The sequence below is a fragment of the Rhipicephalus microplus genome, unplaced genomic scaffold, assembly GCF_043290135.1.
Source record: "Rhipicephalus microplus isolate Deutch F79 unplaced genomic scaffold, USDA_Rmic scaffold_47, whole genome shotgun sequence".
Taxonomy (NCBI): Eukaryota; Metazoa; Arthropoda; class Arachnida; order Ixodida; family Ixodidae; genus Rhipicephalus; species Rhipicephalus microplus.
Genome location: NW_027464620.1, coordinates 818,360 through 836,435, shown reverse-complemented (window position 1 = coordinate 836,435; position 18,076 = coordinate 818,360). Strand labels below are relative to the sequence as shown.

The following is an 18,076-nucleotide window of genomic DNA, read 5'->3' as shown; positions in this document are numbered from 1 at the left end:
CAACATGAACAGGAAGTAATTATTATCAAATGAGGTAGAAAATTTATGCTGACGTTTTAAACTAATAACTTACAAAGGTAATATTTTCTCCCTAATTAGCACGCAGATAAAGCTGCACTTGACTATATTTCACAATTTTATCCCAACGCCATACGCATTGTTATTTTATTATTATTGATTTCTTTTATTCCATCTTTCGCTTACAGTGTACATACACCACTCAGAATCCCAGAAAGAAAAAAAAAACACAGGAGAATAGCGAACTGGAGCGCAATCAGTTGGCCGATGAAAGATTCATAGCGAGTAAAGGGTTTCGGTTTTCAGCTTCCGAAGGCTCCAGGCTGGCGTAACGTTTTACCTTTAATCTGCAACTGCTAATTGCGTTTACGAAAAACCAGTGCAGGCAAGTTAGTATGACAGACTTCAGATGAGTTCGGCAATATTGGAAACACGAACGATTTTTTTTTTTTGCAGTCAATAATACTTTAGTATTGACATGGTGCACACTAATCGGCCAGCTGACTTCCAACTGTGCAACTGTAACAAAATGACACAAAGATACTTAGATTTTTGAAATCCGTGCCAGCTGTACAAAAAAAGCAACACATTCTAATTATCGTGACAAGACATTCTAAATAACGTTTCAATTGTGTTACAGGAATGAGCCATTCAAAATCTATGATTACGCAATGTATCAAGTAAAACTGAATGAATGAAGGAATCGCCATTGCGAATGCTTCACTTTCCCGATGCGGTGCTCATCTGGGTGATGATTTTGATCTGGGTGACAGTGGCGATTTTGAGTAATCGCATAAGCAGCCGCAGTGAGAATGTTAATGCTTATACACACAAAATTTCAATGGTTCTTCGGCCACTGGAAGTTCAACACAGGTGTGTGGCCCCTGTAACGGAGCAGGAGGCATAAAAAATATTTCAATTATAAAACAAATATAAATTGGTTGGATAAAAAAAACTGAAGTTTCATATCAAACGCCACAATATTACGTCGAAGTGACCCTCTAATTGCATTTACGTAATGAACTTTGTCAAAATAAGCCGACCCACGTTTGGGCTGTTTGGTAGACTTTCGAGAAACCCAGACAGCGTGAAGAGTCCTTTTGCTTTTTGTCTGCCACAACACAAATGTATGTACCGCTGTGGCAGCATATACCCACGAATAAATATCAGTATAGTTACACTTGGGCAACATACCTACTGACTCGTTCGCACGCTTGGCTGCACTTGTTTTAAAAATAGGCAAAACAGCATCTAACTGCCAGTCTCTAGTGCCGACATATTCGGTAGGGCAGCAGACAAGAGCTGATTCATGTTTAGGTATTATAAGAAAGAAAGAAAGAAAGAAAGAAAGAAAGAAAGAAAGAAAGAAAGAAAGAAAGAAAGAAAGAAAGAAAGAAAAAGCAGTAGGTAGACCCGAACCAATGTCATGCGCTGACGTGAGCCGCCTTGTAGTGATTTCCTTCATTCAATGGGCTGCTCCTGCAGTGCCCACCTTCAAACGAGAGCCGAATTTCGAACGCATTTCCGCTTTTTCAAGCCTTCCACCGTGAAAGACATTCGCGTTCCAGAAGCGGCATCGCGCAAGGAAGGTCACAAGCAAATCTTCTTCGGTCGTGTTCCGTTTTTACGTCATTACTGCAGCAGCTCCTCCCTATTTGCTCTCGTCTCTCGCGTTTCGCCGATTCCTACTTTCGGCCCCGGGCAATGAGGTCTTCCCGATTGCATTTTTTACCCGTTCCTTCTGCAGGCATCGATAAATCGTTTTCGAAGTACCAGCAGACCAAACGCAAGCCAAGGCAGACACGCCAGGATAGCTTGCGGCTGCGGGGCTGACCTAACAGGACGACAAGGCCGGGAGGATATCGCGGGGAACAGCGGGAAAAAATGGGCACTGAAGTGAGGGTGGAAGTCGAGATGTTAGGGTCATTTTCGTCGGTTTTATTTTTCTTCCTTTCTTCCTTTCAGCTTCCGGACACCACTTCCGTCTGGCAGTGGTCAGATTTCACACCGTTTTGGGATGAGTTCTTCCCTTTCTTTATCGACTGCCTTGTATTGGAGACGGTATCGAATATTGTTCCCAAAGGAGAGCTGGCGTTGTCAGCTCTTCCTGGTGCTCCGTGGCTTTATCGTTTGTATTTGACGATCTCTAAAAATTATTCTCGGTCGTTGGTCATCATTCGTACTTTAATAACTTCTGCTTTTACTACAATTTTGCGATCCGTAGTATTTCGCAAAATTAACCAGCGTAACGTGATAGTACCTGAGCTTCATTTCGGTCAATAGTTACGCAAGAAAAACTTCATCCTTCGTATAAAAACACATTCGCGGGCATATATAGATTAAGCGTCGCACGCAATAAGTACCAAAGTAAAATTTTAACCCGAAAGTGTTTTATGCCGGGGCCCACCATGGCTCCACTGACGTACTTGTGTCACGAAAGTGACGTTGAAAAATGAATGAGCGATTGCAAAAAAATAAACCAGAAGGCAAGCACTCGTCGCGCGGAATCGAACCAGCAACCTCGCGACTCACAGCGCGCTGCGTTGACGTACGCGCTGTGACGTACGCGCAAATGGTGTACGGTGTATACGAATGGCAAGCCATTCGTATACACCGTACACCATTTGGCAGTCCTCAGAGTGGAAAAAATTTAGCGCGTTTTCGTTATCAGTGGCGAGATGGCGCGACGGACTCGTGTTGGGCGCGCTCAAAAGGTCGTCGCTTCCAGGAAGAGCCGCCTCCACGGAGCGTGGGCTCTCTTGCGTACGCGCTTATCAGACTCGTAATTCGGGAGAGGACGGAGGTCACTTTCGCACGCTGCTGTGGCCACCTTTACGAAATGAGCACGCTGCGGACGCACGACGTAGAACGAAGTGTGACGGTTATTCGTGCTTGTCCTCTGTATACCTGTGCGCTCATTTCATGCGTGTTTCTTTCTGCGTAAACAGTGCGCTTTAAAGGTCGAGCTGTGATCGTTGTAAGTTCGCGCTCGTCTTGCATATGCTAATTTCGTGAGTGCTTTCTGCTTGAGCTGTGCGCTGCAAGTTTAGAGCTGCTTGGCGTTCTTATCCTGACTTTGCAATTGTTGCTGTTGCGGAAACAATGCGCAACAAACACTCAACTACCTCTGTAAAGACTCCTTTTACTTTCGTGTTATACCGATTTCTGTACTGGGGGATCAGCCACGTTTTGTTTTCTTTCCCTGCCAACATTATATCGAAACCGATACAAGACATTGGCATCTGCGCCGTCAGGTATAAGAAGGTCACCATACACTGTGCAGTTTTCGCCGAACTTCAGAAGAACAGAGCAGCAAAAACGCATAAGAAGGTGATAGAAAACCACGTCTACGTGCGATGATGTTGAACATCTGCATCATTTCTTACTGCCCCCGCTCATCATCTCGCTCATTCTCTTTTCGGTGAGGCCGCAGCCGTGGTGTGACGGTGGTCACGGTTCTCGACTGCTGCCTTGAAAGTGACGGGCTAGATTCCTGCCGCGGCCATCGCATTTCGATGAGAAAATTTTGTGGAGGCCCGTATGTGTATATTCAGGTGCGCGTTGAACCACACCATGTGATAAAGAGTTCCGGAGGCCTCCACTACGGCATGCCTCACATTGACATTATGGTTTTTCGCAAGCATATTCTTAACAATTATTACTTTTTCTTACTAATGAGAACATAGTCGTCATCACTACCGTATTGTTTTTAAACATATTCTTTTAGACAATGTACACGACGTTGAAAAATTACGGCACCACTTAATTTGATTTGATTCCCACAGATGGACGACTTGACGGTCCGCTACAGCTCACGTAGGTGCTACGCGAACACTGGCTGCATTGCACAACTCCACGCTCGATTTAGAAAGAATTTCGGTAGATTATGAGGAATACGGGGTTTGTGTGATAGTTTTTTTACTTATTGGGGCATTTCACGCACGTGCACTTATCCACCGTGCTGCCTTTTCCCCTTTCTCTTTCTTTCATAAACCTATATCCCGTTTTGTTTTACGGCATGAAATAGTGAACCAGGTGCTTTCGTAGTCTACTTCTCAATGTGCGCTCTTTACCTTTTTCTCATTTGTTCTTTTATACCTTTCTTCACTGGTAATGCTTTCTCAGAGGTTATTTTTATCTTCTGTGAAGCGACGATGGAAGAAAACTGTTCTTCACTTAAGGCACCCGTTCGTTTTGAAGTTTCTACTCTTTGAAGAGGCTCCGGCTAACTGAAAGCACAGTGTTTCCAGTAAAAAAGAAAAAAATTGAAAGTGGGTCAGGGTTCCTTTTTTTCCATTCTTGCACCTGTATTTTTCTTTGTTAGCACTTACATGGAGGTAAAGTCACAACGCAGCTTTTGCTCGGGGCCTCCTTTGAATACGGAGGAGAACGAAAACGGATTGCCACCAACTTCAATGAATGCCCCTCGGCTCAGAGGCATTAGCGCGGCCATAGCTCGAGGTTCCCTATACAGTTCGGAAACGAAGCACGTCCCGTACCAAACAGACCATAGAATAGATCTCATTATTCGGTGACCTTGCTCGCAAATCTCATCGTTCGAAAAAATTCCAACTTGTGTATCTGCTTTCAATCGCACTGTTTTCGTTCTGTGCCGCGCAGCTTTGCTAACATCTTAAACTATACAACACTACGCCGAAGAAAGAATGAACAGGACGATGAAGGAGAATGCCTAGACGGAAGCAATATAAGTTTGTGAGAACAAACTGACAAGTTTAGGGAGAAATAACTCTTTGCGAAAATTGTGCTCTGCCCGTTTCCATCCTGTCTACGGCATAATCCCGAAAGAGTAAGAAATCCTACTGGCACTGCAGTCGTTGCATTAGTCTACGTTATATAGCTTGTTGTATCTTTCAGTGCTCCATCACCCACCTCATTGTAAATGTTTTCTACTGGATGAAATGGGACCTCTTACATCCCTTCTTACTCCCCACCCCCTCCTTCAATAATTTTAGTCTATCTTCCTACTACTCTCATTCCTCGCCTTTACCAACCCCTCGGTTCCGTCTCCGCTTCTTTTCCTGATAGTTTCGGTAAGACGCCTGGCCAGTCTTTTGTCGTATGCTAGCCGCGTCGAAGGGTCCTCCCAGCCCTGGGCTGGGAGGACCCTTCGAGAGACGGCCCAAAAGCCGCGGTGCAAATTTGCGGTCGTCGTAGCCACCTTTCACTTGATATTCTACGGTCATCGTTCACAGGCCCTTATTTACAAGTTGAGACCGGCAGCCGGCTCTAAAGCAACCTCCTCTTCTTACCCCGTTCAGTGTGTTCTCAATGCATGTGAATTGTTGTTCCCCAGTGAAAAGAAGGTCGGTGGCGAGGCTTCGCAAAAGTGTTCCGTGCCCTGTGAGCGAGCAATGCTTTTGTTCCCCGCTCTTCTCTTTGTTTGCCCTCGCCTTAGTTTTTCATTCATTATTCGTTCAGCAAGTGCCCGCGGCGGCTCCGTAGTACGCACTTTGAATAGCACTGGAAACGAACTCTTCATTCCGAATAGGGTGGAAACCGCTTGGATCTCTCAGTGTAGCGACAAGAACATTAAGTAGAAAAGAAAAAAAATAAGAGAAGGTGCCTTCTTCGCTTTCTCGTTTTTAGAAAACTTCTAATCATCGTTCCCCCCGTCAAGAAAGAGAACAGCATGCAAAATGGCTCCAAAGTAACAAGCAGCACTATAGTAATGAGATACTTCAGTGGCATCTGTCACTGTGCAGAAGGTGCGTGTCAATACCTACGTACGCTAGTTTTTCTTTCTGAGTGAGGGATGCATTTTGTAGCAGTCACGCTCAGGAACGTGGCGGGTGAATTAAAGTTGCAAAAAATTATTAGCAGTTAGGAGCACATGCCCGAACGGATACAGCAATGACGAAACTTAGAGCATGGTCCACCATTTTGAAAGAACTGTAGTGAAGCTCCCGCATCCGCTATTCCTACGTTTACGTAGAAAAGAAAGCGGAGCAAACTGTTTTAGTACAAGGTGATCTTTTAGCATACAATAAATGTTTTATTCATGGCCAAATAATTATGGAGACCCAATCATGTCTTTTCAGGGGTTTTAAGTAGCATCCTATCAGTAAAGAGTGCATTGCACACGTCTCTGGGTTAGTAGTGTGGCTACGCAATTAACATTTCTAACTATTGACCTTCTGTGGCTAAATGAAGCATATGGTAAAACATCAGCAAGCAGGAAATGTCCTTGAAACTAGTGTTGACAAAATGATTTGTCTTTGTTGGAGCAGCAGATCAGCATCTTCAAAGGCGTTCTCAAAACGATATGGGCAAGCCAGGAAAACCCAATTAAGACAGCTGCAGCAAGATCCATGCTGAGAAGTGGATCCCTTTCGAAGGTTTTTCTGAAAGTGGTAGTGATGAAGAAAAACCGCACGTTGTACGTAACTATGATGGCCATTGATCTGTCGCAGTGTTACTATGGTCACCAATGCAGTATACCCTCGGATTAGGCCACTCCACTGATAGAGTGGAAATATCCCCTATGAAGGAATAGCTTCCCGCTGGGCACCATGCGTGTATATTCGGAAAACGCAGGCTAATGAAAAGCTCATCTTTCATTTTACGCTCTTGTATGGTTTTTTTTTCTATTCTACAACGAAAACTTTCATGCCTAGCAGCATTTAAATCCCATATCCCGAAAGCTTCATTAAAAATGAGAGAGACAAGACAAAATTAGGGCGTTTATTTATAGTGTCACGGCAAACAATAGATATCGCTGCCACTGAAGATTAAGTAAGATAGTTAACCCGCACTGTACCCCCACGCAGGACCTTGTGTTGGCTATGGTGCCCCTGTCACGTCACCGTAATTTTACCCGGGATATTAGAAATACACGTTACTAGCGTTATATGTAGGCTTTTCTGGCGTGACTGTACCTTTCGAGAGCTTACGCATAACATCTTTTCGTTCAGCGAATCAGTTCAAAGTTGTGCTCCGAGCGACTGATTTCACTTAGGTCCCTGGGATTTATATAATTCAAGACTGACATAACTTTCATGTAGCTTACATGTAGCTTATTCACTGGAATGGCACTGACGCATTCACCACGGTTTCCTGGGCATCTTCTTTTAAAAAATGAAATTATTGTAGGTGATACGAACGAAAATCCTCGGTAAAACATGTAGCTGACAGAGGAAATGATACCAGTGAAGGCTTTTGCGATTTTCGCCCTACAGCAAAAACTACGTGGGTTTCCTGGTGTGACATTCGATGAAACGGAGAGAAATTGCCTTGTGGCCTGTCAATCGCAAACTGAACGACGGGCTGGCCGGACGTCTTACCCAAAAGTGAGGTCACATTTTCGCTACCTTTATGCACTCTGAACACGAATTCATGCCTTTGTATCTCGCTCTATACATTCAAAAATTTCGCTGTAGTTTTGACCTATTCTGCAGTATAGCTTGCTTTTGGACCAACGCGCGACTTCATTTCTGTGATTTATGTGTTTATATGTTGTATGTATATATGTTTCCTGCAACTTTTACTGACCTTATCCACGTCGGACACCACCAAGATGTGAGGAGAAAAAGAACAATGAAAAAAAGAACAATGAAAAAGCCATCCAGCGTGGAAAAAAGCAAAGATAAAAGAAGCGGTACTTCAATTTCGGCAAAGCGAAATCGAAGTAAATAACCGAAAATTATACCTCACGAGTGGCTGCACAATATTGGCTCCCACGTTTCTTCCGGCACCGACATATTCTTCTCTTTTTGTTATACTTTTTCATATATTTATTGACCTCTGCGTCGTGCTGCAAGCTTGGTGCAAGACGTTTTCGAAATACTTTACTGCTGCTTCTACGGGGTGCCTGAGTGGCTGACGTTCGTTGCAATAGAAAGCTGGGAATACGACAGCGTAGGGGTGTGGCAATCACTTGAGCGAGAACACAGAATAAGGAGAATAGCCATAGCAATGTGAGTGGTACGGACTCTCGTGTGAAACATCTGGTGCCGGCGTTTTCGCGAGCTCGTTATTACACGGCATCCGCTGCGTCCGTGTGTTCGTACCTCGCTGCAGCGAACTGCCCGATACTCGGTTCGTCTCTCTCTTTTTTCCTTATTGACGGCGGACGACCGCTGGGAGCAGGGTGACGTCGTGAAGTCCGGATCGCGTGTGTCCTGACTGTAGAATATGCGAGTGATCGATTTCGCCCAGAGTGGTTTAGAAAGAAGTATATATACGACGCTACAGCCTAGTAAATGAGGTTTATTCAAATCGTGCGTTTCAATTGTATCTAACTGCCATTCCTTTGCGGTTTGCGTCACCTCCGAGGCCAGTTTTCAAGTTATCTTAGTTCTTTTTTTTTTGGCGGTAATTTTCATTCCGCTTTTATTTTTTTAGTTGGTATATTTATGGTTGAAACTTCAATACTGCCGCTTTATATAGGGTTACAACAGCTGGGCTGCTTTAATATGTGTGTTTCGATTTGTCAACGAAATGATATAGGGGAAATAGATTTGAAGCACGCTATCAATGACACTTGCGTGTAATTTGACCCCACCAAGGTAAGGCTGTGAAGTCCATGCGTGACAACTGGGTCGATCGGACTACAAGTTTAATATACTTTTGCACGCTATCTGGCAATATTATATAGACAGAAAAGAGCTATGATTGCGTAAAACGCACGCGGCTACATTTCGCAGAAACAGCAGAACAACAGGCCGTTACTCACTCTCGGTAAAGATGTCGAAGAAATAAGCCTATGTCTGCCATTTCTAAAACTTGAGGTTAGTTTTATTTCTGTTTCCTCGTTCGCAGAAAGCTATGGGATTCAGCAGAGGAAACATTCGCGTCCAGATACTGCGCGCGAATTCTTCTGCCTTCTTTTGCCTTACGCAACATTTTCAACAAGGCGCCGAAAGGCGCCATTCAGGAAGCTGCCTGTCGACGGGTAAACAAGCAATACAAAAGTCGCCATATTGCACAGCATCGCTGCTCCTGCTTTTGCGGCGATGGAGCCAACGCAACACAGATGACGAAGTCGGTGCGCGGGCAATACATAAAGAGTGCGGGCGAGCACGCGTGCCGCGTCGGCATTCTCCTGAATAGAGGCGGTGACTGCCTGTATACACACGGATTTCGCAATGGTACGCGTTCACTCCCGTGAGGGACAGAGAGCTTTCGATCGCCGCCGCACTGCCCGAGAACGCATTTCGAGGGCGAGCGCGCCGAAACTGCAGCCGGCGAGCTCTCCACATCTCTGGCGAGGCAGAAAGCGATGTAATCGCGAGGCTTAGCGGCATTGGGAAAGCTTGTACGCACACGTCTGTCGTCATTCTCTTTTCCGAGCCTACACACGGCGAAAAGAGAACGCTGACGATACGGCGACAGCGAAGAAGACGAGGAGTAAGGAAAGAGCACGCATCGGTGCACGAGGATTTCACGTCCCGCGGCATATCTAAGGGCGCCCTTTTCAGCTGGTGCGCGGTCCAGTGCCCCCACCCTGGCCTCTAATCTCGCGCGGGTATAGACTTCTCTTTGTGATCTCCGGCATCCTTCATTAGTTTAATCCCTCGGCCAGAGAAGACCGGTGAGGCCGGCATCGCTCCTTCCGCATCCGGCTGCCTCCATTGATTTCCCATCGCGTCCGCGGTTCTCGTCGTCATCGAACGCTCCGTGGTGCGCGCGCGGCGGCGCCGGCAAACGCTCTTCCTCCTCAACTTACTCGTCCCTCGTTTTCTCGGCGTGGCAACGTGCCCGACGCCTTTGTCCGCCGCTTTCTTCGTGTCCCTCCTATTCTTCATCTTCTTCGCGATTGTTCCTTCTTCACGATCGATCTCTCTTAGTTTCCGCACTCATACTCTACGCTCGCCATCCTATCCGCCAACCACCCCTTTTGTCTCCTTTCAGTTTTTTTTCTTTTGTTTACCATATTTCATTTTGCTTCGGCCGTGTGTCACTCGTGCGTGCCGGGAGAGAAGCGAAAGTTGTTTCCTCATTTTCCGTGAAGCGGTTATTATTCGCAGTTTCTCGTTCCCGTGTCCTCTTCAAGCCTTCCGGCCGACTATGTTTTGCTCCTCCTTTTTTTTTTTCACGGAGAGACGCTATTGTGCCGCTTGGTGCGAAAGGCTTCTACCCCACCCCTACCTCTTTGTCGTTTATCTCTAAAGGCAAAAGCGAGTAATGAAGAAACGCGAACGCGCATAAAGAAAGTTTATTTATCGCGCGGTAAAATTAAAACGAAGAAACTGTGTGGTGACGGTAACCAGCGAAGCCACAATGATACATAAGCCAAGGCAGGAGAATTCGTTTAAGTTTTCTATAACCAAGAGTGACATCCAATTATGAACCTTGCTTACAGACGCTGGCATCCTGGCGAAGCAGGCCATTCTATTTGGCAGTTCATGCGGACGAAGAACACGCCATAGAGTGCAGGGGATAGCGACAACAACAAGCTACGAATTATTTCAAGTGTTTCACAATATATACGTTAACTGAAATCTAGTTCCCGTATACTAAACGTTTTTCGCACGCATACTTCGTTGTTTTTAAGAGCGTGCGCTGTATTATCATGCCTGCGAGCATCATTGTGATAAACGCAGCCAGCCATTCATCAATATGTCTTAAGGTAGACGTGCACAAATTCCGAAGACCAAGGAGGTGAGACTCATACGTTATTCTACTCACGCATTCGAAAAGCACACTAGATTTGTGCTTCTCGCGATCCACACACGCAGTTTCAATTCATATCGTAGCACCAGGCCTCCAGCTACGCTTCCTTAACAATGCCAAGAGGGCACATAAACCATGCTAAAATACAAGCTTCTCTCAAAATTAGAGCTTCATGTCGCAAGAGTACATCCGCCAAAGAAACGCGACTAGGGACAAAGAACCCCTGCGCAACATTTGCGAATGTGGTTGTACTTGTACACGTAAATACACACTCCCAAAATTGCAGAAAAGAGCGGTTTTAAAGAGTAAGGGGGGGGGGGGGTACACTACCTTCTTGGCCATGTCAATGCTTAATAAGTGCAGACGCATCGAATGCTTTCGCATTTCGACCAACATTTAAGGAATTAAGGAAAGGGATGGCAGGGATGTTAACCAGTCTCGGAGGACTGATATGCTACCTTAAACGGGAGCGACAATGAAATATTGTGCATCGGTGACGCGGATCTGTGGGGGAGTTGCAAGTTTATGAGAAATTGCATGTTTCGAAATACTCGAAGACACAAGGACGTTAGATTCACTGCTCGGCAATGCGTTCAGTTTAAGATGCGCTGTGTTTTTCTATTCATTCGCTTACACAGTCTGGCATCGAATAGGTTCCTGTGGAGTATACTACGCCAAAGAAGTGCTCGGAACTTCTGTAGCACCGAAATATTGAAAATGAAGCCCAAGCAGGGTCAAAACATTTCAGGTGCTGTGGTTCGTATCCTGCAAAGTGTCAGACTTCTGCTCCACTCCACCCAATGGGTGCAGGCGTAGAATGCCAGATTTCCACGCAGATGATCCGGCTTCAAAGCGCATCTGTACATAACGGGTTCTCATTTTTAATGTCCCTTGTTATAGCTGTATTAATTTTCCTTTGTTTCTTGAAGGTAGTTTAAGTTGCTACGCAGTGCTACTAAAAGTAACGTAAAATAAAGTCGCGTTTTGAATCTCGTATTGGCGAAAATCTTTGAGGCCATACTTCACGTTTTTGTTTAAAGTTTCGAGGTGACAAGGCAAATAATAACTCTCACTGTGAAATTTCTTCAATTTCGTTTCCCATTTCACGTCATTTTTTGTAGTAATGCGTAGGAACTGAAGCTAGTTTTAAGAGACAAAAGAACAACACTACAGCTATAATAAACAGTATTAACAATAAAAACTAACCATTTACAACTACGACTCAAACCAGGCTCTTTCGAGAAGGAAATTAGTATTCTAAAAGAGCGCCACTTTGGGGGAGCTGCACGCAACCTTTAGGTGACGACGCATCGCAGGCTACGGATGCCAGTGATGTGACTTGACCCTATTTGGGCTTCACATTTCGAAGTTCGTTCGAGCCCTCTCCTATTCTGTACACTCTGGTTCCTGTGCCAAGGCTAATTTGTCTTGTTTTTTGTTTGTATATTCGTCTGCTGTAAGTGTAATATGGGCTGTAGTAACCACACATTCAGACATTAGTAAGAATTATGAAGCAACTACGAGTCTGACAATCTTTCTCTTTCTGCAATAATGTTAGTATTGGTTGCCAATTGTAACAATGGACTGAGCACAAACTTTCGCGGTTACTGATGAGCACACTTATCATTCGCAAGACAATGCAAATGAGTCAATAACGAAGGTAGAGACACAAGTAAGCCTCGGCTTTAAAAAAAATGTTTTGCGTATGCAGGAGAGCCCCGTTTTTAGACCTGCTAAAGGAGGTTTACTTGCAGTGCCTTTCTAAAGACTCCTTGTTAACGCGATTATGGATATTCTTTCACTGTGACAGCTGCAAGCCACACCGCTGTAAGATTCACTGGTCAGTGCTAGCCTCTTCTCGTATGTTCGTTCTAGTTAGGTCAGTTCAAACCACTGTCATGCCACCCCCTTTATTGTGCACTGTACATAGCTAAAACTGCTGATAAATTCTAGCTCAGCGTGGGATCACCAGGAAAAAGAGGGAAGAAAAAGAGAACTGCTCCAAATGCACGATCTATCTAGGCGGCTCTTATAAAAAGAAAAAAAAAACTGGTGAAAATATGCAAGCACCACTACGGCCAGTAACAGCAAGCTCAAGTATAACAAGTGCTCGGGGAGATACCCTCGTTCTGGAAAGAAAGGGAGGAAGGAAACAGAGAGAGGTGGAAGGCCGAGAAGAGGTCAATCATAGCAGTGTCTGGTTGGCTACCCGCTGGTATATTGGGAAAGAGAAATGGAAACAAAAGAGAGAAAAAAGGAAGAAGAAGAAAAAATAAACAGTCAATTCTCTGATGCGTCAGTAAAGTTCTTCACAGACATTGTGAGATGTGATGAAACTGCGGCTGCACGTCGCCTCAGAAGATGCTTCAGACAAAAAAAAAATTGAAAAACACAAATACATGAAAAGTAAAATGCAACGCTATCAAATGACCACCTCGCTATTCGAGTATAAAAATATCGATCGAATCAAAGAAACGCCCTTTATTTTTCTCATTATTCAGTAGATTTTTTAAGTTCGCCGCCTCACGTCCATCACGACCGCCATCCATCAAGAGCGTCCAGCCTTTCTATGCCAAAAAAAGGGACAAAGATGGCAACGTACCACCCGACCCGTTTTTTCCATGCCCCTCGCTCTTTCTTTCCCTTTATTCGCTGTATTTGTGTACGGATGCACATTATCATCTCCCGCGTTATAAGCGGCCAGGGGTGAGTTATGTTATCCTCATTACTTGTATAGGAGGGTGTGCTTTCAACCCAGCTGCCACCAGCGTCTGACAGGCGGGGATTTCCCTTCACCTGCATCTTGGGCAAGTTGCGCACTTCCCTAATTTTTTTTATTCTTTTTTGTCCAGACACGCAGTGGGTGGCGCTCGCGTGGCTATTTCGGCAGCGCGTTCTTCCCTGTTGACTTCACGGGGAGACATGAGGGCCATCCGGGAAGTAAGCGGAATGGTGGAATGTTCGGGGCGAAGGGACGTGCTAAACCTCGCGCATCCGTAGTAGACGCCAAAGAGGAAAATAACCCAAAAATATTGAGAGGTCGAAATAAAGCGGACCAGGGCAAAGGGGAGGAGGAGGGAGGCATAAAGGCTGCAATGGAGCTTAGGGAACAAGCTCAAGGTTCGAGCAATGTGCTCGGTAGGAAACAGGGAAAACAAAAAGAAAGTATAGGCCTAACGTGACGGCACCGACGGCTCCTCCCTTCTTGAGGCAAATCCTCAAGACTCGGGCGTAGTGAGATCGAGCAGAAACGGGATTCCACGAAAATCTTTTCTCCCATTCGTTCTAACGCTCGTATAGAAGCAGCCTATGGACCGGAGTATAGGTATTTGTTTTGCGCCCACTGCGCTGGTTCTCCAGCGCCTATATCCTGGTAACTGCAGTCGTAGCGTGCGCTCAGATATATGTATGGGACGCCGGCATCTTCCACCCGAAGCCTTTCTCCCTTGTCGCTCCTCGAATGCAGACACCAATAAAATCTACGACGAACGAGATCTAGTGGCCCGGAACGGTGGATTGAAAACAAAGAAGGAAGTGACTTTTTGATAAAAAAGAATGCGAAACTGAGCCACATTACTGAATAGTTCTCTTATTGACCGTCCCGAAATACAGATAGAGAAATAAAAATCAGCGTTTACAACAGCATCAGCGGGAGTAAGTGTCCCGACAATGGACGGAGAGTTTAGTTTTGATGCAGCCGAAACGAAAACTGCAAACATCTAGTTCATGCCTACACTCGGCTTTTAAAGTCCGTGGTTCAATTCAGGTGTTATGATTCCTAGAGATTCGTCGGTAATATGGTAATTCAGGTCCTTTCAACAGCGTTTAGTCAGCGGAAAATGCCGTACCTTATGCTTTCTGGACATGCGGACAGTTTGGGCTTTTAGCGGGTGCCACCATTCCTGAGCGCCACTATTGATAGCCTCTCGCAAGATCGCTGAGGTGCGCATTAAGTTCACGGCTCAACCACTACGGATGCAACGAACCGAGAGAGAGTGCTCTAAGCCGCTTGCTGATGAAATGTACAGCGGTGTGAAGAAGAACGTGCTCACCATCCCAGGTATCTTCCTCATTCAATTGGTTGGGAAGAGAGCAGAGTTCCTGTTCACGTTTACAGCTTCGTTTTATGTTGGCACTGCGCCGACGAGTGGATTGCGCAACCTGACTATCTGCCGAACTAACCCGAGAGCTTTCGCAATCGGAGGGGCATTATTTTGGCCTAACTCACCTGACTGTCTGCCTGTTGCAAGTATTCCCTGTGGGAAGTAAGTGTTCTCACAGTTTCGCACTGCGCGGGCGTTGCATTGTGCGAATGCAAACGCACCGAACGGTGTTTCGAAAACTTGCTCACTTCACGCTGTTTTTTTAATTAAAATATTCTACCTTCCTCAAATATTTTTCATCTTGCCATTCAGTATTCGGGTATTCTGTAATCCGCTAGACAACTTGTTAATGGTATTTATTGCGCGCAACTTTGTATGCTTTATATTTGTAAAAAAATGGTCGTACGTTTTTTTCGTTTTTTTTTGCTGACTGTTAAGCTACAGCAAATTATAGTTATTGTGTTGTGAAGACGAATGAGAACATTTCTTGACATGCTCAGTGAATTCACGCGAATCAACCTATGCGGTCATCTTTATATGTTCATTTGCTGTAAAAGCTAACGCCAGGATTCTTTTTTTTTTTCAAGATCAAGTTCGTGACCATAGATATTTTTTTTTCTAATGCCTTAGGCGTATTATTGCACGAATTTGTCAGCCTTTCTAAGAGTCCGTTGAATGTGATTCATTACTTTTTCTCGTTCAAATCTCTTTTTTTGTACCGCACACACAAGGCGGAAAGCAGTCGCTCATCTGGTTGTTTTCCCAACCTGTTCTTTCCTTTCGTTTTCTCTATTTAAATATTAAGGCTCTGCGGCTTTGTTGTATAGTAGTATTTGTATAGTTATAAGCTTGCTAGTTCGTTTACTTCCGCTCTTGTGCAAGTTGGCTTACTTACAATCATGTAGATTATGCGGCTTGACATTACGTCACAGCCTGTTGAAACGACCTGTCAATGAGCTCATAGCACGTGACATCACGTATGAAGTCATTGTTTTGTTGGGTACCTTTTTCATTCTTCCATATGGAGCTTATTAAGCCATCTTTAATGTTCATTGCTTCCGCGTTAAAAACAGAATGCAAGGTACGATCTAAAAGCACCAACATTTGTACGAAATTTTGTAACAGAATGGAATAGCATGGCAACACTAACGGGCAAAATATCAGCAACACTAACGAGAACTGACGCTATTGCCGTAATGAATGGAATGCTTACCAAATTATCGAGCACAAACGCAACAAAGAGAAAAAAGTAAACACGCTCCCGCAACCTTCAGGTAAAAAGAAGGAGAGGGGTCAAAACACGGTTAGTTCTTCCTCTCACTTATGCTACCTCTTCTTTTTTTTTTCTTTCCAGGTCTGTCCATCTCAGCAAAAGCTCATATGGGTTGCGGGGTGCCGTTCAAGCGCATCCAATCATTTCCACCCCAGCGTTCTTGCAGTGTCGGTGTTTGTGCGTGATTTGATGGAGCGACTGAGCACCGGTGGTTCGTCCAGCCCTGCGAGTGGCGCACGGGAACTGCAGTGCACGTTGCAGCACCGCACCGGAGAGTCGCCAAACAATGCTCGTTTGGCTGGGACGACTTCGTGACGCCACGTACGAAAGTGTGTGCGTGCGCTAAGCGGACTCGCTGGAAGCCGCGTACTATACAGCAAAGTGCATCGGCTGTGAACCATACATAACCTGTGCGTCACACGTTTCGCCGGCGACAACGTACATTCCAGGACGCTCGGACTGTGCGAAGCGATTCTTTCGAGCCGTTTGTGGCTTCTGCGTCGAGGGCTCTTTCTAGTCGTTAGTGATGAGTCAAAGAAAGAAGTGCGAGACTGCGTTGAGCACTCAGGGTTCGGTGTTAGATACTTGTCATGAGCGTGTTAACTTCTTGTCTCGTTCGTTTCATTAATTTTACTCGCGGAGAAACGGGGAAAAAAGAGAAAGCCATTTCGATATGTCGGCTTGATTCATCAGCGTCGGGCGTTACCACCAGTATTTTAAAGGAGCCAACAAGCTACAAGTATTTTTTTTTTCTCTTGAAGAAAAACATGTGCTGAGCCGTTTGTAACAATGATACTTCCTTTGTTGCCCTGACGCAACAAAGAGTAAAATAGGTCGGCATCAAAATGCTGTTTCTGGGCTGACACTATTCATTTTATGGCTATCCGTTCCCACTACTTTGGTTGTTAATAACTTTCCTACGATATTTTATTTGAAGAATTATTTGGATATCTCTGTTTGCGTTCTCAGCTGATTTCTGCCATAACTGATAACGTCCCTTACACGTGTGCATTTACGAAGCACAACAAAAACTAAATCCACCATTGCGTGTGTTTTGGTTGATCGTATGAGATAAAAAAAATGCGCTGTTATTGTTTCTTATCGGGACAGATACACTTCTGCTGATTATTAGAATAAGCTTTGCCCAGCCCACTACGTTCAGCATCGTGGCATTGAATTCAGCTTGATAATATCGATCAGCATTATCAACGTTTCCCCTGAGTTTTCGTCGTGACTAGTAAAACTTGAGAACCAACTTGGGTGGTAGCCTGATGGAGGAATTTACATTTGACTTGTGATTGAGTTCAGGAGCTGGTTTTAGTGGTAGTGAATGCTCGAGGAGATGATTTGCTCCCATTATCGCCAATGCTCTTTGCTGCAATCAGAGTTCGACCCACTATTGGAAACCGTTTGTCTTACCCAAAGAAAACATTACCAAGAACCAATGGCAGAGAGGCCCAACTGACAAATAGAAGGCCCTCACCTCACACCATTCTTTCATCCCATAAATTTGTTCCCGTTCATTTGTTCCTGTAGAAGACTCAGAGCCAGCAGCGCGTTTTGAACTCACGTGTAGCACCACCAGATCATTGATTTGGCGAAGTCAAATGAGATGAGGTTGTTCTTGTGTAAATAAATGACTTGTTCTTCATCGTTTGCCTCATGTATGTACTATAAGTACGAACTCGTTTTGAGACTGTTGGAGAACGCCGGTTAAAAATCATGTTTAACACTTGATGTAAAAAAAGAGTTAGTTAAGTAGATGTTGACTGTACATACATCATCACACATTTTTGTCAAAGGAATAACTGTTGAGACTTTGTAAATAAAAAATGATATGTTGACAAACACTTTTGGCTACTCTATCTTCTATCTGTGCGTGAATGCATCTGTTTATTTGTTTACGTATGTACATGTTTGCTTGTGCGTGCGTGCACCTGCTCGCCAGCCCATGTCCAAGTGCATGTGAGTGCGGGTTAATCGGTTAATCAAAGTGGCTACGTTTGCCAATGTATTTAGATTTTATTAGACGATGCTTGATTATCCTACA

The 18,076-nt window shown here is 44.8% G+C and overlaps 1 protein-coding gene across 1 annotated transcript in view; it reads left to right on the top strand.

Moving 5' to 3' along the window:
- The window catches only part of LOC142788199 (zwei Ig domain protein zig-8-like), a 135,967-nt gene extending 118,443 nt beyond the window's left edge, over positions 1–17,524 (top strand). The window contains exon 5 of the mRNA XM_075884768.1: positions 16,108–17,524. The gene's annotated coding sequence lies outside the window, so the exon portion shown is untranslated. The remainder of the gene's footprint in view (positions 1–16,107) is intronic.
- The last annotated feature ends 552 nt before the right edge of the window (positions 17,525–18,076 follow it).